Here is a 14,637-nt window from a genome sequence, read left to right as displayed (position 1 = left end):
AATGTAACGCCCGCAGATTTGGGCTAGTCAATTTAAAGACAATAAGCGTCAAAAATGACTTTTTGATGGAAGGTTATTTAGAATGAATAATCTTAACTAAGTTATAGTATATGCCATATGGGTTCCGTACATATAAAGAATGCTGGAATCTGAGTTATAACAAAGAAGTTATGACCTGTCAAAGTTTCGCGATAAAACCGGTACGGCGCTGTGTGACATAACAAGTGAGTTTGTGATAAAATACATTTTAGCAATAGCGATCTAAATGAAAGTCGTAGTATACGTTAAATCGAGAGCATGCATAAAAAGAACGTCAAAATCTGACTTCGTATGAGGAAGTTATGATTTTTCTAAGATTTAGCATAGTAGTGCACACCTCGGAATTCAAATTTTAGATAGAACGATTTTTAGCCGACTCAATATAAACGAGAATCGAAGATCTCATTAATAATAACTCAACGATCTAAACAAAAGTCGTAGCACACGTTAAACCGGCACAGCTCCGCGTAATGTAAAAAGTGAATTTTGACAAAATACTTTTTAGCTTTACCGATCTAAAAAAAATTCGTAGCACACGTTAAACCGAGAACGTACATAAAAAAACGTCCAAATCTGACTTCGTTTGAGGAAGTTACGATTTTTTCTAATACTTTGCATAGTAGTATATAGACCGAAAGTTGAATTTTAGATCGATCGATTTTTAGCGATACAACCTAAATGATAATTGAAGATCTCCCTAATAGGAGCTCAATGATATAAAGACAGTCGAAAACGGACGTCGGATGACAAAGTTACGAATTTTTAACGGACTTTACATGTCCAGGCCTGTTAAAATATAACCTTAAAATATAAAATCAAAATTAATCGATGGAGTCTAAACGAAAGTTGTAAAGTACGTCTCCACCTAGGCGTGGATATAAAGAACGTTGAAAACGGAGTTCGTATGCCAAAGTTATAGAATTTAGAACTTTGTGGGTAAGAATGTGAGGGACATATGTACGCCCTCACTTAGCCAGCATTACGCCCAAAGGTCTCACATGTACGGTCCAGCAGCCTCCACGTCGCCCCATCCGAAGATTGAAACCTGCCCCCTTGTACGTTGAGCATATCCTCGTACGCACAACGCACTGAGTACACGCAGCGTACCCCAAAGAGTACACCCATTGTACCTGTACATTCCAGCCTATAAATAGCATTCGAGGTTCTCCCATTTTCATCACACGTTAGCCTTTCTCTCTCTCTCTCTCTCTCTAACTTCTCTCTAAACCCCTCCCAACCTCTACTACTTCCCAAGTGCTAAGAGGCGAGTCCCGGAGCGCCAGAATGCTAAGAGAAGAAGAGCTTTCAAATCCGAAGTTCTACCCCCGCAGAACACGGTTCCTAGCCAAACCTCCTACTAAGTGAGTTATGCTTACCCTACTTTAAGTATAGCTTATGTTTATGTTCAATATCGTTATTATAAACTTATAAACAATATATATATATATATATATATATATATATATATATATATATATATATATAAAATACAATATACAAAGTGTTATTATAATATCTTTTAACTACTCGCGGTACGGGGAATCTGGTTTGAAGGGCCGCATAGGGTTTTTGGATTTCAGAAGTGCTATAATGCCGATATAGTCCTTCCCTCCGGTGTTTCATGGCTGGCCCGTGTCTGTACATGGTGGTTGAAAAGTATTCTTTAACACTTATAAAACAATGTCGCTCGTAAATAGTCGCTATAAATATTAGACTAAAATCTAGTGGTAATGATACTAGGTTTCGCCAAAGGAAAATAGAATTGTTAGAAGCGAAGCGCCGCCCAAGTTTGGAATCATCACTTTAACAAGTGAGTGCATAGTTACTTTCCTCTTACACATAGATATGAAGTATTTAATATAACTACGTGCTATGTGTGCATATTATCTATATTCTTGATATCTATGCTGGATGAACAAAATATACATGTTTTACTTGATTTAAACAGTATATGTATTTTTATAATTATAAATATGTATTGGGTGCCGATGGGTGATGAGAGATAAGGTGATGATAACTAGGTGATGATATATATGTGACGATAAATAGGTGATGTGATATGTGAGGAGATGCCACAACGTTGACTTGCGATTTGCGATGTGGAGATGTAGTCATCTACCAGAGTATAGATGACGACTACGGACTATTCTAGACAGTCATGTGGAAACACCAGCAAACTCATAACCTGTAGGTGATGAATTATGAGTTCATGGGATGTTGTAACTACGTATTCATGTGATGATACTCTAACCCTTACTATGAATTACGAGTTCAGGCGATGTTGTAACTACGTATCCATGCGATGATACTCTAACCCTTACTAGACACGTATTGAGGGAGTAATCCCCGAATACGTACAGTCTATGCGAGGTAGGTGATGATCCTTAGGAACAAATATATAAGAAAATACGATGTAAGGAAATGAGAGGAAAATATGATGTAGGAGATGACCCTTAGGATAAATCTTTAAGGAAGATTAAATAAAGAAAATGGGGATGGGTAATCAGGTTAATTATTTGACATGAATTATGTAAAGAAACAAATTAACTATATTATTGTGGGTTGAAAACCCTATGTACTCACCAGGTTTTCCAACCTGATCCACTCAGTTTATTTATGTCACAGGTGTCGATACGAAGCTACATTACACTGAGATATTAAAGGAGATGTAAATCACTAGTCTAAATGAATGTAAAGTATCTTTATGCTTATTTTTTTGTATTAACGATGACATCCCAAAGTTTTAATATAATCAAAAAAATACATTTCTTCGAAAATTCTTTGATAATATATTTATCATGTTTTCTGGGAACAAATTCCGCAATATTATTCTCTAAAATGAATACTCTGATTTTCAAATAAGCACAAATAAAATTTTCAAAATGACCGTCTATTTGGGGATGTCACAGTTGGTATCAGAGCATTAGTTTAAGCGAACTAGGAATAAGGATTTATTTCTAGACTTAAACTTTGAATGCTAAACGATGATTTTGAGATGAGTGTCTGCTATATTTTAGACACGAGCACTATCTTATTTATGGAAGATGCCTAAATGATTTTATGAGCTAAATGATTTGTGATGCTTTATGATGCCATTATCTGATCGGATCTATGGTCTGTTTCCGATTGGATTTAGAAACTTTATGTGTTCAGATTTCTAAACGTTTAATTATGGTATTATAACCCGCATATAACTTTTCAGAGTGATAAGGAAATTTAAACGTCTATCATAAATAAAGGTTTCCTAATTCCCGTCACTACACACCGAACGTCTGATTTGTTGTATAGATCGACATGGTAAGAACTCGAAGCGGATTCGGAAAAGCTAATGGAAATGCTAATGCTAATCAGTGGCATGTAATTGAGCTTGCACCAGAGGGAGTAGCTACACCCGAGCCACTCACAATGGCAGGAGTCCAAACAATGCTTTGGGCTATGATGGCCGAACAAAGGGAGGAGATAAGGCAAATGTTGCTCAATAGGGATGAACCTAGTGTGCCTATTGTGTAGCCCGAACTGAATGAATAACTGTCAGAGCAGGGAAATTACAGTCGTACTGTGAATCAAGCTGGACCCGATTGGTCAGGAGGAATGACGCGGACAAAAGGATTGATAGAGATGGGCACATGTATAAGAACTTCTTGGGTGCCAACCCACCAAGTCTTTCTGGAAGCCCAAATCCAGTGGAAATTACAGACTAGATCTCCGAGATGGAAATGGTATTTGAAAGCTGCAACTGCAGCGATAAGCAAAAGACCGTCTTTGCAGTCAGACAACTAAAGACCGAAGTTTTAAGTTGGTGGAAGTTGTTGGCAGACACAATTCCATGGGGAGAAGCCATGCGGATGTCTTGGGAAGCATTCATAGAGCAGTTGAAAATGCAATACTGCTCAGAGATAGACATGATAGACCTAAACAACGAGTTTTAGAACCTGAAGAAAAGGGAAGATGAGTGTTGATGAGTATGCCACCGCATTCACCAAGAGGATGAAGCTATTCCCCTACTTGGTGCCTATTGAACTCTCCAAGATAGATAGCTTTGCTAACGGATTGCCAATGGACTTTGGCCCAACGGTAAAAATGGCAACTACTTTGAAGACATCTGTTAGAGCAACTAATAATCTAGAGACCCAGATAACAGAAAAGGGTCTAGAAAAAGATAAGGCAGGAAAAAAGAGGAAGATGGAGGTATCCTCAAGATCTGATAAGAAAGGAAGATTCACGAAGTCCAACCTGGACGACCAAAAGTATGGAGTTGGTGGTGGAACCAAGTGGTGTGAGAAGTGCAAGAAGAAGCACTTCGGAAGATGCGATGGAGAAGTGACTTGCTATAAGTGTGGTAGGACCAGTCACTATTCCAGATATTGTACATTCGACAACAAGAAGTGTTAAGAATGTGGAGGTGGTGGGAAAATTTCGAAGAACTGCCCAAAGAAGAACAAAGTTGCAAGGCAAAATGTGTCGTCGAAGCCAAAGGCGAGAGAATTCCAGAAGACCCTTGATGAAGCAGGTGACTATGCAAGGGATTAGGAGTAAGGATCAATAAAGTAGCTATATAGTATCATGTGGTGTAGCCTAATATAAGAGGCATAGTGTAGGGTGAACTTCACTATCTATGTAATCGTTTCCAGAAGTAATATAAACCTTAGTTATGTTATCCGATGTGTTGAATGATTATGTGAAATTCTTGTATGGTGACTTGGAAACTACAAGAAAGTACTTGGGACGAGTTTCAATAGGTGTGAAAGGTAGTAGAGGACTATACTACCAGAAGCACATGACTCGCACTTGGATCAGGGAAAGTCACAAAGTCACGTAGGCACTAGTAACTGATTCTGTTTTGTTCATGTATGTCGTTACTATTGTTTCGGTAGTGACTAAGAAGATGATTATTTTGACCCTAGTGGTCATATCAAATCAATTCCAACTAAGATTACTGTGTTATGTGGTTCAGAGAACCAAGTTCGATGTAGTATCCAACTTAATCCAGAAGATTGAACGGAAAGATAATTGAAGCAAACAATAGAAGTATCGCGATCACCGATAAAGTAAGAAGCTTGTAGCTAGAAGTGCTACATGCTAGAATGTGATTATATCACATTAGAAAATGAAGGAAGGTATCATCCATTTTGGAATCTGACTCAAACAGACCTGAGTCTAAGCATTGCATCATACGATGAAAGGTCATTAGAACACGACCCATCAGTCTGTTACGATAATTGAAGTAAAGAACTTATCTTAATTTAAGAAGGAGCAGGAATCTGCAATAAGGATTGATTTTGTAACTCGAAGGTTACAATTGAAAGTCCAATGCGAGATAGAGAGCAGGTGCAAGATTGAGTACCGCCTGCAGTCAAGAAGTACTAGAGTTAGATACTCATTCGAAGGAACATAGAACTTACGGTTATTATATAGGACAAAGAGATAACGTATGGAGTCAATATACAATCCATGTTTCTTTGATGATTATGGGACGAAATCATCCTAAGGGGGAGATAATTGTAAGGCCCGCACATTCGGGCTAGTCAATTTAGAGACAATAAGCGTCAAAAATGACTTTTTGATGGAAGATTATTTAGAATGAATCTACTTAACCAAGTTATAGTATATGTCAAAAGGGTTCCATACATATAAAGAACGCTAAAATCTGAGTTATAACGAAGAAGTTATGACAAGTCGAAGTTTCACGACAAAACCGGCACGACGTTGTGTGACGTAAAAAGTGAGTTTGCGATTAAATACTTTTTAGCCTTAGCGATCTAAACGAAGTTCGTAGTATACATTAAACCGAGAGCGTGCATAAAAACAACGTCCAAATCTGACAACGTATGAGGAAGTTATAATTTTTCTAAGATTTAGCATATCAGTGCATAGCCCGGAATTCAAATTTTAGATCGAACGATTTTTAGCTGACACAATCTAAATCGGAATCGAAGATCTTGTTAATAAGAACTCAAGGATATAAAGACAGATGAAAACGGACGTCGGATGACAAAGTTATGAATTTTTAACGGACTTTACCTATCCAGATTTGTTAAAATATAACCTTAAAAAATAAATTCAAAATTAGCTGACAAAGTCTAAACGAAAGTTATAGAGTACATCTCCACCTACGCGTGGATATAAATAATGTCGAAAACGGAGCTCGTATGCGAAAGTTAAGAAATTTAGAAGTTTGGGGGTTCGAATGCGAGGGACACGTGTACGCCCCACATAGCCAGCATTACGCCCAGCGGTCTGGCATGTGCGGTCCAACAGCCTCCACGTCGCCCCAACCGAAGATCGATACATGCCCCCTCGTACGTGGATCTTAGCCTCATACGTGCAGCGCACTAAGTACGTGCAGCGTACCCCTAGGAGTACGCCCAGCGTACCTGGGCAGTCCAGCCTATAAATAGCATGCGAGGTTCTCCCATTTTCTTCACACCTTAACCTTTCTCTGTCTCTCTCTCTCTCTCTCTCTCTCTCGCTCCCTCTCTGTGTGTCTCTCTCTAACTCCTCTCTAAACCCTCCCAACCTCTAGTACATACCAAGTGCTAAGTGGCGAGTCCCTGAGCCAGAAAGCTCCGAGAAGAAGATCTTTCGGCTTGGAAGTTCTGCCCCCGCAGAGCCCGATTCCTAGCAAAACCTCCTAGTAAGTGAGTTATGCTTACCCTACTTTAAGTATAGCTTATGTTTAAGTTTAATATCGTTATTATGAACTTATAAACTATATATATATATATATATATATATATATATATATATATATATATATATATATATATATGTACTATAAAATATTATATACAAGGTGTTATTATAATATCTTTTAACTACTCGTGGTACGGGGAATCTGGTTTGAAGGGTCGCATAGGGTTGTTGGATTTCAGAAGCGCTATAATGCCAAAATGCTCCTGCCCTCCTGTGTTTGATGTCTGGCCCCTATTTGTACATAGTGGTTGAAATGTATTGTTTAACACTTATAAAACAATGTCGCTCATAAATAGTCGCTATAAATATTAGACTAAAATCTAGTGGTAATGATACTAGGTGTCGCCGAAGGAAAATAGAATTGTTAGAAGCGAAGCGCCGCCTAAGTTTGGAATCATCACTTTAACAAGTGAGTGCATAGTTACTTTCAGCTTACACATAGATATGAAGTATTTAATATAAATTACGTGTTATGTGTGCATATTATCTGTATTCTTGATATCTATGCTGGATGAACAAAATATACATGTTTTACTTGATTTAAACTGTATATGTATTTTTATACTTATAAATATGTATTGGGTTGCGATGGGTTACGAGAGATAAGGTGATGATAACTAGTTGATGATAGATAGGTGATGATAAATAGGTGATGTGAGATGTGAGGAAATGCTATAACGTTGAGTTGCGATGTTGAGATGTGGAGATGTAGTCATCTACCAGAGTATAGATGACGACCACTGACTATTCTAGACAATCATGTGGAAACACCAGCAGACTCATAACCTGTAGGTGATGAATTACAAGTTCAGGCGATGTTGTAACTACATAGTCATGCGATGATACTTTAACCCTTACTATGAATTACAAGTTTAGGAGATGTTGTAACTACGTATTCATGCGATGATACTCTAACCCTTATTAGACACGTATTGAGGGAGTAATCCCCGAATCAGTAGCATTTATGTGATGTAGGCGATGATCCTTAGGAACAAATGTATAAGAAAATGTGATGTAAGGAGATGAGAGGTAAATACGATGTAGGTGATGACCCTTAGGATAAATCTTTAGGAAAGATTAAATGAAGAATGGGGACGGGTAATCGGGTTAATTGTTTGACATGAATTATGTGAAGAAACAAATTAACTATATTATTGTGGGTTGAAAACCCTATATACTCCCCAGGTTTCCCAACCAGACCCGCTCAGTTTATTTGTATCACAGGAGTCGATACGAAGCTACATTACATTGAGAGATTAAAGGAGATGTAAATCACTAGTGTAAATGAATGTAAGGTCTGTTTATGCCTATGTTTCTGTATTAATGATGATATCCCAAAGTTATAATATAAGGAAAAAAATACATTTCTTCGGAAATGCTATGATAAAATTTTTAAAATGAATAATCTGATTTTCAAATAAGCATAAATAAAATTTTTAAAATAACCGTGTATTTGGGGATGTCATAGACAACATGTCAGCTTGTCTCCCCCCTTAAATTTTGATTTTCTTTAGATCAATAACAACTAGTAGTTTTTTCAGCTTTAGCAAGATTCTCCCCCTTTTGACATCAGTAGTAAAATGGAACTGGAGTATTGCAGTTTAGTAAGATTGTGATGTCTCCTGATAATATAGGTTTGAACTACCATCCACTGACATAGTATTGAGAGATTTCATCAGTGTGTGGTTTCATACACTGACTCAGTAATCACTTTTATTAGAAGAAGAAGGGAAAGAGATGTATGATGTGTGTAATACATCTCGGTATGAAATGTACCCGTCGGCAAAGATTTTTTCAAATTCTCATCAGCGTTTGGTATCATACATTGAATCATAAAATTCTAAAGAAAAATTTATGGAAAGAATAGTTTGATACGTGTGATAAGTTGTGGTCTTTTAGCTTAACCATCAGCATAGATTCGTCAAGCTCTCATCAGTGTATGGTACATTATGCTGAATCATAAAGCTTTAAAGAAGAATAAAAGGGCAAGAATGGGTTGCTGTGTGTGATAGCCTACGGTACATAGACTAACCATCGGCACAAAGTTTCAAACTTTTATTAGTGTGTGGTATATCACAGTGAATCGTCAAGTTTCATTAACAAGATAAAGGAAAAAATGAATTGTTTTAGCCACGCTGATGTGGAATCAGCGTGAATCATAAACAGTGTCAACTCGTCAACAAGAAGTGGTTTATCTTCCATATGATGAAGTTAAGTTGCATTCTAGAAATATAAAGTTCACCATCAGTTCATTTAATATGGTACGTGACAAAATAATAAATAGTATAAGAATACACCAAAAGATTTAGTTAAACAAGGAAAAAGAATATACATCTTTATATATATTTTTCAGAAAATCTTTTGTGTAGTATCATCAAAGATAAATGTTTTGAAATAACTACTCATTAATAAAATTCCTTTCTTCGAGATATCTACCATTCGAGCCTAGCTATAAAAGAAAACACAAGGTACACTCATCAGTACGCAATAAATCTCACTATAAATCAAGATTAATGAAGCCATTTATCATTGAAATGTTGCAGATGGACTCCAAACATCATATTCCTCAAGAGCAAGAGAGAATTAGAGACCAGTCTTTGTAACCACCGAGTTAATTGGCCAAAATCTATGAAACCATCGTGTCCTCAAGATCAACATGAAGCAATGCGAGGTTTTATTGGATTATGAGTCGGTAGGTGAAAATAAGACTTACTGCATTGACGGTTGCTCTTTGCATCCATAACAGTGAGTGGAGAAGAAAGAGGGTATTCACAAGAATAAGGGGACATGATGCTACTCTTTTTCTCAACACTGAGAGCATTGAAATCTTTCTGGATGGCTCTAATTCTTACAAACTCTAAAGGAAAGAGAAGCAGATAAATCTTAGATAAGCAAGAAAGATAAATAAGAGTGAAAAGAGAACACTTTTAAATAATAGAAGCAAAGCTTAAGCAAACTATGAAAAAGTCTGTAAACGTGATATCCCCATTTACATGGCCAGAAAAGACTGATTTGTTTATGCTTATTTAAAAATCAGAGTATCCTTTTTGAAAAGTAGTATTTCAGAATTTGTTCCCAGAAAACATGATAAATATATAATCAAAGCATTTCTGAAGAAATGTATTTAAATTATATTGAAACATGGGGATGTCATCTTCAATACAGACACATAAGCATAAAAAGACCTTACATTAATTTATATTAATGAATTACATCTCCTTTAATCTCTCAGTGTAATGTATCTTCGCATCGATACCTGTGAGACAATAAACTGAGTGGGTCAGGTTGAAAAACCTGGTGAGTACAAAGGGTTTTCAGCCTACAATAACATAATTAATTTCTTTTCTTCGCATACTTCATGTCCAAAAATTAACCCGATTACCCATCCCCATTATATTCTTTATTCTTAAAGATCTACCCTAAGAACCATCTATTCTTCAATATGCATTCCTAAGGATTTTCATAAGTAATATGCACGAAGTCCATCACTGCCAGGGATAATCTAATAGGCACTAATTCCATAGTTATCGATGTTATCTCTTAGACACTAAGTCCATAGCTACCAATGTTCATCTATAGGGCACTAAATCCATAGCTGCCAACGTTCATTTATAGGGCACTAATTCCATAGTTGCCAACGTTCATTTGTAAGGCACTAAGTCCATAACTTCTAGGGTTTTTAGAATACATCTGGTGAACACGTAGTTAAAAAACTCCTACACGTTGCGAGTCTGCTAGCGTTCCACTGGACTGTCTAGAATAGTTAATGGTTGGCATCTATAATCTGCTAGATGACTGGATCATCATGTAAGTCAAGGCTTTTCATGATCTTTCACCTCTCATCATTTATATCAGCTTTCATCTCTAATCATTCTTCTACCCTTCTTTACCCAATATATTTATAAGTATAAAAATACATATATAGTTTAAATCACGTAAAACATGTATAAATCGTTCATCTAACATAGATATCAGGAACACAGATAATAAGCACATATAGCATGTATTAATATTAAATACTTCATATCTATGTGTAAGATGAAAGTAACTATGCACTCACCTATTAAAGTGATGATTCGAAATTCGGGCAACGCTTCACTTCTAACAACTATCTTTTCCTTTGACGAAACCTAGTATCATTATTACTAAGTTTTAGTTCAATATTTATTGCGACTAATTATTACTCTAGATTCATCATTAACTCAAATTCTACTTGAAGATCTATCAAGTAAGGAACAACTAGGTAGGATCATATCAGAGGTAGGGTCCGTTTGGTATACGAAGTATACTGTTTGGAAATCCCACTTTAAACACCTCACTAAATCACAACCTAGACATCATCCCCGTAAGTAGATCAATCAGTAAAACATCTTGGAATCATTGATAAATCTTGTTTATAGGTTCATAATAACGATAATGAACTTAAACATAACTTATACTTAAAGTAGGGTAAGCATAACTCACTTACGAGGGTGTTTAGCGAGGAACCAGGCTCTATGCGGGCAGAACTTCTGAGCCAAAATCTCTTCTTCTCGGGGCCTTCTGGTGCTTCGAGACTCGCTACTAACACCTAGGAGGTGCTATGGAAAATCCTTGAGGCTTTGGGGGTGTTTGGGAGAGAATTTGAGAGAATGGTGTGAGAAATGAAGTGATTTGCGCTTCTATTTATATGATGTGAAATGGGGCAACACAGAGTGTTGCTGCCTGAACACGGACTGTTGGAGTGCCAGGTGTCGCGATCATGTGTGAAGCCGTGGGGAAGAAGGGGTGGATGTGATGGTGTCACGTGTCACTCGCTGATTACTCCAAAAACTAATTATCTTCTAAAATTCGTAACTTTCACATACGAGCTCTGTCTTTGAAGTTCTTTATTTCCACGCGTAGGTATCGACGGGATCTACAACTTTCGTTTATACTCTATTGGCTAATTTTGAATTTATTTTTAAAGTTATATTTTAACAGGCTTAGACAGTTAAAGTCCGCTAAAATTCATAACTTTGTCATCTGACGTCCGTTTTCGACTGTCTTTATATCGTTGAGCTCCTACTAAGGAGATCTTCAATTATCATTAAGGCTGTGTCGGCTAAAAATCGATCGATCTAAAATTCGATTTCTGGTATGTATACTGCTACGTAAAATCTTAGAAACATCGTAACTTCCTCAAACAAAGTCAGATTTGGAAGTTTTTTTTACGTACATTCTCGGTTTAACATATGCTACGACTTTTGTTTAGATCTATAAGGCATAAAAGTATTTTGTCAAAAATTCACTTTTTAGGTTACGCGGAGCCGTGCTAGTTTTGTCGCAAAACTTCGACGGTTGATTACTTCTTCGTTATAAGTCGATTTCAGCGTTCTTTATATGAACGGAATCTTTGTGACATATACTATAACTTGGTTAAGATTATTTATCCTAAATAATCTTCTATCAAAAAAATCATTTTTAACACTTATTATGTCTAAATTGACTAGCCCGAATCTATGGGCGTTACAATTATCTCCCCCTCAGGATGATTACGTCCCGGCATCATCAACAAAATAGGGCTTGTATAATGACTCCATATGTTATCTTTTCATCCTAGGTAATAATTATAACTCTTATGTTCGTTTTAAATGAGTTTCTAACTCTTGGACTTCTTGACTGCTAGCGGTGCTCAATTTTGCATCCGCTCTTCGTACTATGTTAGACTTTCAATCGTAACCTTCGAGTTACCAACTTGATCCTTATTGGAGACTTCTGCTCCTTCTTAAACATACTTAACTTAAGATAAGTTCTTTACTGCAATTACCGTAACAGATCGATGGGTCATGTTCTAATGACCTCTCGTCGTATGATGCAATGCTGAGACTTAGGTTTTTTAGAGTAAAATTCCAGAAAGGAATATTCCTTTCTTCATGTTCTAATGTGATATAATCACATTTTAGCACTTCTAGCTACAAGATTCTTACTTTAACGGCGATCGCGATACTTCTATTGATTGCTTCGATTATCTTTCACTTCAATCTTCTGGCTTAAGTCGGGTGTTACATCGAACTTGGTTCTCTAAACCACGTAACATTCTTATCTTATCCGAACTAGATTTGATATAACCACTAAGGTCAGAATAATAATCAGCTTCTTAGTAATTACCGAAACAATGGTAACGACGGACATGAACAAAACGGAATCAATTACTAGCGCCTTGGTAACCTTGTGACTTTCCCAGATCCAAGTGCGAGTCCTTTACTTCCGGTAGTATAGGCCTCTACTACCTTTCACACCTACTCTTACTCGTCCCAAGTATTGTCTCTCAATTATCCAAGTTTTTATCACAAAATAAATTTTAACACATACAAATGTGTCCAAACAATCATATAGTTTTCCCTAGACTCTACTAGGACTTCTTCCATGCGTATCTTCAATCATCAAATCTGCTTCAACTCGGTTGGTGATGGAAATTTCAGGTGATGGGATAACTTCGTGGACTATACCAAAAATCTTTCTTTCTGCAACTCAAAAGTGTACTTCTCCCGTACTAGATATATTATTTATTAGACGCATTTTAAAGGCAAGATACCTCTCTTACGGTATTTTCCAATAGGTATCATTCACTATCATCAACTTTCTTATTTCCTCTATTTGCTTAGTCTAGTACGAGTTCTTATCATGACGTTCCATACACCGTAATAGTTGTTCAAGATGTGAAATTTAAGATAGAGAAGATTTAGACGCTTAATCCTCCTTATTACTCCGAAAACTTATATGCCAAATCTAATATTGTAATTAAACGTTTAGAAATCTAAACTCATAAAATTTCCAGATTCGGTCAGCAATAGACCATAGATCCGATCAAATAATAACATCCTGAAGCATATAAGGCAGATTATAGCATGAATCATTAAGCACATAAAATCAATTTATGCATTGATATATGCATAATTAGTCATATATTTTGTGTTAAATCTTAATACTTTTTGGCTATTTTATTGCAAATTACGAACAAAAGGTACTTAAATATGTCTAAAATGTATTTGTAGCTTAAAAGATGAGCTCGGAAGCAAAAGGAAGCAGAAAAAGCGATAGGAAGCTCGGGAATTGAAGAAAGAAGAAAGAAAGAAAGAAACTCTAATGAACTCGACGAGTTGGGTGCCTACTCGCCGAGTAGGTTCGAAGATTCGTGAAGAAATAAAATTCCTTACCACATACGGATTTTAAGTGGGGGACTCGCCGAGTCGGTATATAGACTCGACGAGTAGCCCCTGTTTTCAGAAACTATATAAAGGGCTTTAATTCACGAATTTGAGACTTCTCAATGGAACCCTTGAAGGTTAATTTGCGATTCAAGTTGCTGCTGAAGCTCTGGAACTCGAAGATCAAGTCTAAGCATTCAATTTTGGGGAGGTCAAGGCAATTCAAGTGTACTCTTTGTTTAAACTTTTGTCTAAACTATGTTTGCATCAATTGATTTCGTTTTTGATTTGTTTTCTGCTTTAATTATGAGTTAAAAACTCATAACTTCTATTTAGGATAGATGACTTTATGAATATGGTTTGATTTTATGATTGGATTAATTTAATTTGGTATTTTTTTTAAGCTTGTTAAAGAACCTTATGTGTTAATTACAACTATTTTCTGTTAATTAACCAACATATTAAGTTGCATGAACATCTCTTAATTGCTAATCTCATATGATTTGTGTGAAAACATTGTTATATGCCTAGGAATAGCGAACGTGAAACTAGGGTTAATTAGAAAATAGGTAAATTAATGTGTGAGCTTGTGTGACGAACCATCAACAAGAGGTTAATTGAATTAACATTTTGACTAGCTACTACAAGTCTTACTTAACCCGAATCAATAAACTAGGAAATCTATTAGTTTAATCACTTGACCACTGATTAAATTAATATGTTTTCTAAGGATTAG

The sequence above is a fragment of the Lactuca virosa genome, chromosome 9 (assembly GCF_052849685.1).
Source record: "Lactuca virosa cultivar CGN04683 chromosome 9, Lactuca_virosa_CGN04683_v6, whole genome shotgun sequence".
NCBI lineage: Eukaryota > Viridiplantae > Streptophyta > Magnoliopsida > Asterales > Asteraceae > Lactuca > Lactuca virosa.
Note: the sequence above shows the minus strand (reverse complement) of the source record.